We start from the raw sequence: 10050 nt of genomic DNA, 5'->3' as shown, positions 1-10050 counted from the left end.
ACCGCTACGATATGATCGAGGTGGATTATGATGGAGGGGGCACCGCACACGGCTAAGAGATCCAAGGGATCAATTGTTGTGTCTCTAGGGGGTGCCTCCCTCCCCGTTTATAAAGGAGTGGAGGAGGGGGAGGGGGTCGGCCACCCTTGGCGTGCCCCATGAGGAGTCCTACTCCCACCGGGAGTAGGACTCCCCCCTTCCATGTTGGAGTAGGAGAGGAGAGGGAAGGACAGAGAGGGGGAAAGGAAAGGGGGGCGCCGCCCCCTCCTTGTCCAATTCGGACTGGGGGGAGAGGGGCACGCGGCAGCCCCTTGGCCACCTCTCCTCTTCCACCACTTGGGCCCATGAGGCCCAATAACCTCCGGGGGGGGGGGGTTCCGGTAACCCCCCGGTACTCCGGTATATATCCGATAACCCCCGGAACCATTCCGGTGTCCGAATATAGTCGTCCAATATATCAATCTTCATGTCTCGACCATTACGAGACTCCTCGTCATGTCCGTGATCACATCCAGGACTCCGAACTACCTTTGGTACATCAAAACACATAAACTCATAATATAACCGTCATCGAACTTTAAGGGTGCGGACCCTATGTGTTTGAGAACTATGTAGACATGACCGAGACGCATCTCCGGTCAATAACCAATAGCGGAACCTGGATGCTCATATTGGCTCCCACATATTCTACGAAGATCTTTATCGGTCAAACCGCATAACAACATACGTTGTTCCCTTTGTCATCGGTATGTTACTTGCCCGAGATTCGATCGTCGGTATCTCAATACCTAGTTCAATCTCGTTACTGGCAAGTCTCTTTACTCGTTCCATAATACATCATCCCGCAACTAACTCATTAGTTGCAATGCTTGCAAGGCTTAAGTGATGTGCATTACCGAGTGGGCCCAGAGATACCTCTCCGACAATCGGAGTGACAAATCCTAATCTCGAAATACGCCAACCCAACAGGCACCTTCGGAGACACCTGTAGAGCACCTTTATAATCACCCAGTTATGTTGTGACGTTTGGTAGCACACAAAGTGTTCCTCCGGTAAATGGGAGTTGCATAATCTCATAGTCATAGGAACATGTATAAGTCATGAAGAAAGCAATAGCAACATACTAAACGATCAAGTGCTAAGCTAACAAAATGGGTCAAGTCAATCACATCATTCTCCTAATGATGTGATCCCGTTAATCAAATGATAACTCTTTGTGTATGGCTAGGAAACATAACCATCTTTGATTAACGAGCTAGTCAAGTAGAGGCATACTAGTGACACTCTGTATGTCTATGTATTCACACATGTATCATGTTTCCGGTTAATACAATTCTAGCATGAATAATAAATATTTATCATGATATAAGGAAATAAATAATAACTTTATTATTGTCTCTAGGGCATATTTCCTTCAACCCTTACATACTAGCCATAGATGGATCAAAATAAGCAAACAACACATGAAAAACAGAATCTGTCAAAAACAGATCAGTCTGTAGAAATCTGTAACTTTCAAATACTTCTGGAGCTCCAAAAAAAATCTAAACTAAATTGGTGAACGTGGGGAATTTGTCTATTAATCATCTGCAAAAATAACCAACTAAAAAGCACTTTCCAGTAAAATATGACAGCGAATCTCGTGAGCGCTAACGTTTCTGTTTTTTACAGCAAGATCATATAAACTTCACCCAAGTCTCCCCAAAGGTTCTACTTGGCACAAACACTAATTAAAACATAAAACCATAGCTAAATAGAAGCTAGATGAAAAATTTATTACTAAACAAAATCAAAAACAAAAAACACAAAATAAATTTGGGTTGCCTCCCAACTAGCGCTATCGTTTAACACCCCTAGCTAGGCAAAAAAGCAAGGATAGATATAAGTGGTGCCATAATAATAAGATAAATCACAAAAACTCATCTCATATTCCCTATGTTCAGCAGCAAGTTTCCTTTGACGCAAGCAAAAATAATCAAAAGGGCTAAATTTAATGGGACAAAGGTCCCCAAGATCAATCACAGGAGGAATGGGTTCCTCCTTTGGCCCTTCATATTGCACAACTAATTCATCATTATAAGCATTCTTTTGGCAGAATTTCATGAGCCTATACTCAAGAGAGTATCCTAGCACATTATTTCGGAGAGCAAAATCATTATTAAGTTCGGAAATTCTATCAACTAGGACATTGGAAGGAACCTTTTTTCTAAGGTTTTCATTAAAAGCAACATACTCCAAAGATTGAAAACGCCTAATTTCCTCTTGATCAAAGAGGATCGCCTCTATGGGAGGACGGCCGGCGTCCGCCCTATAGTGCGCAAAGATTCCTTTGGCCTCTTTTATTATAAATCTAAACTCATGTGCCAAAAAGATAGTAGCAGCGCGCTTAACAGAAGAGTGCTCAATATTAGAAAATTCCAGAAAAATTCTTTGTATGCAAGGATGCATATGCATAAATTGTCTTTCAAGCTCAACTACAAGCATGGCGATAGCACCCACAAGACTACTAGTTCTATGAAGAATAGAACCACACGTAGAAGGTAAAGCACCGGCACAAGTAAAGAAATCTAGAATAATCCCTTTCCAATAATGTTACCACTACCGACTCGAAACTTTTTAGTATGCAAGATAGGGGGTTCTTCAGCAAGAGCATCAGAATTTTCCATGCTATCATTATTGTCCATACACGACGATAATCTCCCTAGTTTCAGACATAACGGCAAACAAAAGCGAGGAGGGCAAGCGAAAGAGAGAGGAGATTTGGAAAGAGAGGGCGAATAAATGGCAAGGGTGAAGCAGGGAAGAGGAAAACGAGAGGCAAATGGCAAATAATAATGTAAATGTGAGGGAGATGAGTTTGTGATGGGTACTTGCTATGTCTTGACTTGAGAGAAGACCTCCCCAGCAACGGTGCTAGAAATCCTTCTTGCTACGTCTTGAGCTTGCGTTGGTTTTCCTTTAAGAGGAAAGGGTGATGCAGCAATAGTAGCATAAGTATTTCCCTCAGTTTTTGAGAACCAAGATATCAATCCAGTAGGAGGCTCCTCAAAAGTCCCACGCACCTACACAAACAAACAAGAACTCACAACCAACGCAATAAAGGGGTTGTCAATCCTTTCACGGCCACTTGCGAAAGTGAGATCTGATAGAGATAGTATGATAAGATAAATATATTTTTGGTATTTTATGATATAGATTGGAAAAGTAAAGATGCAAATAAAAGTAGATGGAAAGCTTATATGATAAAAGATAGACCCGGGGGCCATAGGTTTCACTAGTGGCTTCTCTCGAGATAGCATAAGTATTACGGTGGGTGAACAAATTACTGTCGAGCAATTGATAGAAAAGAGAATAATTATGAGATTATCTAGGCATGATCATGTATATAGGCATCACGTCCGTGACAAGTAGACCGACTCCTGCCTACATCTACTACTATTACTCCATACATCGACCGCTATCCAGCATGCATCTAGAGTATTAAGTTCATAAAGAACAGAGTAACACATTAAGAAAGATGACATGATGTAGAGGGATAAACTCATGCAATTTAGATACACTAAAACTGAACACTTTTCCAGCCTTCTCAAGGCATCAGCGCTCCCGACCGTCTGATCGTCAGTTTGAAGCATTTTTGGCCGTTGGATGAGCTGTGAGTCGCCCCTAATCCGGTTATGTTCGCTAAGAACGATCGCTAACCATCCTGGGCCGCTGCTCCGGTCACCTTTTTCGGTGCTCTGGATAAATTGGGCCTAATGGGCGTCTAGCAACCTCCTTAAACACACACCTGCATTGAGCTAACGACACGATGTGGAGAAAAAGAGTACGAGAGAAGGACACCTAAAAAAGAGAGTACGAGAGGAGGCACGATGATGCAACTCTCTTATACGTCTCCAACGTATCTATAATTTTTGATTGTTCCATGCTATTATATTACCCTTTTGGATGTTTATGGGCTTTATTTTACACATTTATATCATTTTTGGGACTAACCTACTAACCGGAGGCCCAGCCCGTATTGCTGTTTTTTGCCTATTTCTGTATTTCGAAGAAAAGGAATATCAAACGGAGTCCAAACGGAATGAAACCTTCGAGAGTGTGATTTTTGGAACGAACGTGATCCAGAGGACTTGGAGTGCAAGCCAAGCAGCAGCCGAGGCGGCCATGAGATAGGAGGGCGCACCCACCCCTACAGGGCGCGCCCCCTTGTCTCGTGGGCCCCTCGGGCAGCCACCGACGTACTTCTTCCTCCTATATATACCTACGTACCCCGAAAACATCCAGGGAGCCAACGAAAAACAATTTCCACCGCCGTAACCTTCTGTATCTACGAGATCCCATCTTGGAGCCTTCGCCGGCGCTCCGCTGGAGGGGGAATCGACCATGGAGGGCTTCTACATCAACACCATAGCCCCTCCGATGAGTTGTGAGTAGTTTACCGCAGACCTTCGGGGTCCATAGTTATTATCTAGATGACTTCTTCTCTCTTTTTGGATCTCAATACCATGTTCTCCCCCTCTCTTGTGGAGATCTATTTGATGTAACTCTTTTTGCGGCGTGTTTCTCGAGATTTGATGAATTGTGGGTTTATGATCAAGTTTATCTATGAGAAATATTTGAATCTTCTCTGAATTCTTTTATGTTTGATTGAGTTATCTTTGCAAGTCTATTCGAATTATCAGTTTGCTTTGGCCTACTAGATTTATCTTTCTTGCCATGGAAGAAGTGCTTAGCTTTGGGTTCAATCTTGCGGTGTCCTTACCCAGTGACAGAAAGGGTTGCAAGGCACGTATTGTATTGTTTCCATCGAGGATAAAAAGATGGGGTTTATATCATATTTCTTGAGTTTATCCCTCTACATAATGTCATCTTTCTTAATGTGTTACTCTGTTCTTATGAACTTAATACTCTAGATGCATGCTGGATAGCGGTCGATGTGTGGAGTAATAGTAGTAGATGCAGGCAGGAGTTAGTCTACTTGTCACGGACGTGATGCCTATATACATGATCATGCCTAGATAATCTCATAATTATTCGCTTTTCTATCAATTGCTCGACAGTAATTTGTTCACCCACCGTAATACTTATGCTATCTTGAGAGAAGCCATGGCCCTCGGGACTATCTTTTATCATATAAGCTTTCAATCTACTTTTATTTGCATCTATATTATAAAATACCAAAAATATATTTATCGTATCATACTATCTCTATCAGATCTCACTTTCGCAAGTGGCCGTGAAGGGATTGACAACCCCTTTATTGCGTTGGTTGTGAGTTCTTTGTTTGTTTGTGTAGGTGCGTGGGACTTTTGAGGAGCCTCCTACTGGATTGATACCTTGGTTCTCAAAAACTGAGGGAAATACTTATGCTACTTTGCTGCATCACCCTTTCCTCTTCAAGGAAAACCAACGCAAGCTCAAGACGTAGCAAGAAGGATTTCTGGCGCCGTTGCCGGGGAGGTCTTCGCTCAAGTCAAGACATACCAAGTACCCATCACAAACTCATCTCCCTCGCAATTACATTATTTGCCATTTGCCTCTCGTTTTCCTCTCCCCCACTTCACCCTTGTCGTTTTATTCGCCCTCTCTTTCCCAATCTCCTCCTCTTTTTCCTCGCTTTTGTTTGCCGTTATGTCTCAAAATTGGGGAGATTATCGTCGATATGGACAATAATGATAACATGGAAAATTCTGATGCTCCGGCTGAAGAACCCCCTATCTTGCATACTAAAAAGTTTCGAATCGGTAGTGGTAACATTATTGGAAAAGGTGTTATTCAAGATTTCTTTACTTGTCCCGGTGCTTTACCTTCTATGGGTGGTTCTATTCTTCATAGAACTAGTAGTCTTGCGGGTGCTATCGCTATGTTTGTAGTTGAGCTTGAAAAACAATTTATGCATATGCATCCTTGCATACAAAGAATTTTTTTGGAATTTTCTAATATTGAGCACTCTTCTGTTAAGCGCGCCGTTACTATCTTTTTGGCTCATGAGTTTAGATTTATAATAAGAGAGGCCAAAGAAATCTTTGCGCACTATAGGGTGGATGCCGGTCGTCCACCCATAGAGGCGATCCTCTTCGAGCAAGAGGAAATTAGGCGTTTTCAATCGTTGGACTATGTTGCTTTCAATGAAAACCTTAGAAAAAAGGTTCCTACCAATGTCCTAGTTGATAGAATTTCTAAACTTAATAATGATTTTGCTCTTCGAAATAACAAGCTAGGATACTCTCTTGAGTATAGGCCCACAAGATTCTGCAAAAGAATGCTTATAATGATGAATTAGTTGTGCAATATGAAGGGCCAAAGGAGGAACCAATTCCTCCTGTGATTGATCTTGGGGACTTTTGTCCCGCTAAATTTAGCCCTTTTGATTACTTTTGCTTGCCTCAAAGAAAACTTGCTGCTGAACGTAGAGAATATGAGACGAGTTTTCAAGATTTATCTTAGTATTATGGCACTACTTAGATCTATCCTCGCTTTTATGCCTAGCTAGGGCCGTTAAACGATAGCGCTAGTTGGGAGGCAACCCAATTTTATTTGTGTTTTTTGTTTTTGTTTCTGTTTAGTAATAAATTTTTCATCTACCTTCTCTTTAGATGTGTTTTTATGTTTTAATTAGTTTTTGTGCCAAGTAGAACCTATAGGATAACCTATGGTGATAGTTAATTTGATTCTGCTGAAAAACAGAAACTTTGCATGCACGAAATTAGTTTTGTTAATTCAGATAAACGTGCTTTTGCGTTGATTCTTTTTGCTTCTGATCCATAGACAAATTTACCAGGACTTCCTATTTTGGTAGGATTTTTAAAGTTCCAGAAGTTTGCATTAGTTACAGATTCCTACAGATTGTTCTGTTTTTGACAGATTCTGTTTTTCGTGTGTTGTTTGCTTATTTTGATGCATCTATGGCTAATATTAAGTGGTATGAACCATAGAGAACTTGGAATACAGTAGGTTTAACACCAAAATAAATAAAGAATAAGTTCATTATAGTACCTTATGTGGTGGTTTTGTTTTCTTTCACTAACGGAGCTTATGAGATTTCCTGTTGAGTTTTGTGTTGTGAAGTTTTCAAGTTTTAGGTAAAGATTTGATGGACTATGGAATAAGGAGTGGCAAAAGCCTAAGATTGGGGATGCCCATGGCACCCCAAGATATTCAAGAATATCCAAAAGCCTAAGCTTGGGGATGCCCCGGGAAGGCATACCCTCTTTCGTCTTCGTTCATTGGTAACTTTACTTGGAGCTATATTTTTATTCGCCACATGATATGTGTTTTTCTTGGAGCGTCGTGTATGATATTAGTATTTGCTTAGTTTTCCACAATCATCCTTGCTGTAGACACCTTTTGGGAGAAGCCCACTTGATTAGAATTTGTTAGAATACTCTATGTGCTTCACTTATATCTTTTGAGCTTGATAGTTTTTGCTCTAGTGCTTCACTTATATCTTTTAGAGCATGGCGGTGGCTTAATTTTGTAGAAATTGCTAGTCTCTCATGCTTCACTTATATTATTTTGAGAGTCTTTTAGAACATCATGGTATTTGCTATGGTTATAAATTGGTCCTAGAATGGTAGGCATCCATGTTGGGTATAATAAAAACTATCATAGGAAGTGAATTGGATGCTATGATTAATTTAATACTCCCTCCATAAACTAATATAAGAACGTTTAGAATACTAAACTAGTGATCTAAACGCTTTTGTATTAGTTTACAGAGGGAGTACTTGATAATTGTTTTGAGATATGGAGGTAGTGATATTAAAGTCATGCTAGTTGGGTGATTATGAATTTAAAGAATGCTTGTGTTGAAGTTAGCAAGTCCCGTAGCATGCACGTATGGTTAAAGTTGTGTAACAAATTTGAAACATGAAGTGTACTTGGATTGTGCATCCTTATGAGTGGCGGTCGAGGACGAGCGATGGTCTTTTCCTATCAATCTATCCCCCTAGGAGCATGCGCGTAGTGCTTGATTTTGGATGACTTCTAAATTTTTGCAATAAGTATATGATTTATTTTGACTAATGTTGAGTCTATGGATTATATGAACTTTTACCTTTCCACCATTGCTAGCCTCTTCGGTACCGTGCATTGCCCTTTCTCACCTTGAGAGTTGGTGCAAACTTCACCGGTGCATCCAAACCCCGTGATACGATACGCTCTATCACACATAAACCTCCTTATATCTTCCTCAAAACAGCCACCATACCTACCTATTATGGCATTTCCATAGCCATTCCGAGATATATTGCCATGCAACTTTCCACCGTTCCATTTATCATCATGACACGCATTACTTTTGTCATATTGCCATTGCATGATCATGTAGTTGACATCGTATTTGTGGCAAAGCCACCATGCATAATTTTTCATACATGTCACTCTTGATTCATTGCACCATCCCGGTACACCGCCAGAGGCATTCATATAGTGTCATATCTTGTTCTTGTTTCGACTTGTAATTCATGTTTGTAATCAATAAAAGTGTGATGATCATCATTATTAGAGCATTGTCCTAAAGAAAAAAAAAGAAAGGCCAAAATAAAAAAGAAAGGCCCAAAAAAGGGGCAATGTTACTATCTCCTTTTCCACACTTGTGTTTCAAAGTAGCACCATGTTCTTCATATAGCAAGTCTCATATATTATGCTTCAAAGTAGCACCGTGTTTTTCATATAGTGAGTCTCATATGTTGTCACTTTCATATACTAGTGGGAATTTTTCATTATAGAACTTGGCTTGTATATTCCTACGATGGGCTTCCTCAAATGCCCTAGGTATTCGTGAGCAAGCAAGTTGGATGCACACCCACTAGTTTCTTTTGTTGAGCTTTCATTCATTCATAGCTCTAGTGCATCCATTGCATGGCAATCCCTACTCCTCATGTTGACATCAATTGATGGGCATCTCAATAGCCCGTTGATTATCCTCGTCAATGTGAGACTTTCTCCCTTTTTTGTCTTCTCCACACAATCCACATCATCATATTCTATTCCACCCATAGTGCTATATCCATGGCTCACGCTCATGTATTGCGTGAAGGTTGAAAAAGTTTGAGATTATTTAAGTACGAAACAATTGCTTGGCTTGTCATCGGGGGTGTAGAATATGGGAACATCTTTGTGTGACGAAAATGAAGCATAGCCTAACTATATGATTTTGTAGAGATGAACTTTCTTTAGCCATGTTATTTTGAGAAGCATGATTTCTTTCATTAGTATGCTTGAAGTGTGACTATTTGTTTTATCAATATAAACTTTTATTTTGAATCATTTGGATCTGAACATTCATGCCACAATAAAGGAAATTACATTAAGAATTATGCTAGGTAGCATTCCACATCAAAAATTCTGTTTTTATCATTTACCTACTCGAGGACGAGCAGGAATTAAGCTTGGGGATGCTTGATATGTCTCCAACGTATCTATAATTTTTTATTGTTCCATGCTATTATATTACCCCTTTTGGATGTTTATCGGCTTTATTTTACACATTTATATCATTTTTAGGACTAATCTACTAACCGGAGGCCCAGCCCATATTGCTGTTTTTTTGCCTATTTCAGTATTTCGAAGAAAAGGAATATCAAACGGAGTCCAAACGGAATGAAACCTTCGGGAGTGTGATTTTTGGAACGAACATGATCCAGAGGACTTGCAGTGCAAGCCCAGCAGCAGCCGAGGCGGCCACGAGATAGGAGGGCGCGCCCACCCCAACAGGGCGCGCCCCTGTCTCGTGGGCCCCTCGGGCGGCCATCGATGTACTTCTTCCTCCTATATATACCTACGTACCCCGAAAACATCTAGGGAGCCAACGAAAAACAATTTCCACCGCCGTAACCTTCTGTATCCGCGAGATCCCATCTTGGAGCCTTTGTCGGCGCTCCGCCGGAGGGAGAATCGACCATGGAGGGCTTCTACATCAACACCATAGCCCCTCCGATGAGTTGTGAGTAGTTTACCACAGACCTTCAGGTCCAGAGTTATTAGCTAGATGGATTCTTCTCTCTTTTTGGATCTCAATACCATGTTCTCCCCCTCTCTTGTGGAGAT

Source organism: Triticum aestivum, chromosome 2B, assembly GCF_018294505.1.
Source record: "Triticum aestivum cultivar Chinese Spring chromosome 2B, IWGSC CS RefSeq v2.1, whole genome shotgun sequence".
Classification (NCBI taxonomy): domain Eukaryota; kingdom Viridiplantae; phylum Streptophyta; class Magnoliopsida; order Poales; family Poaceae; genus Triticum; species Triticum aestivum.
Note: the sequence above shows the minus strand (reverse complement) of the source record.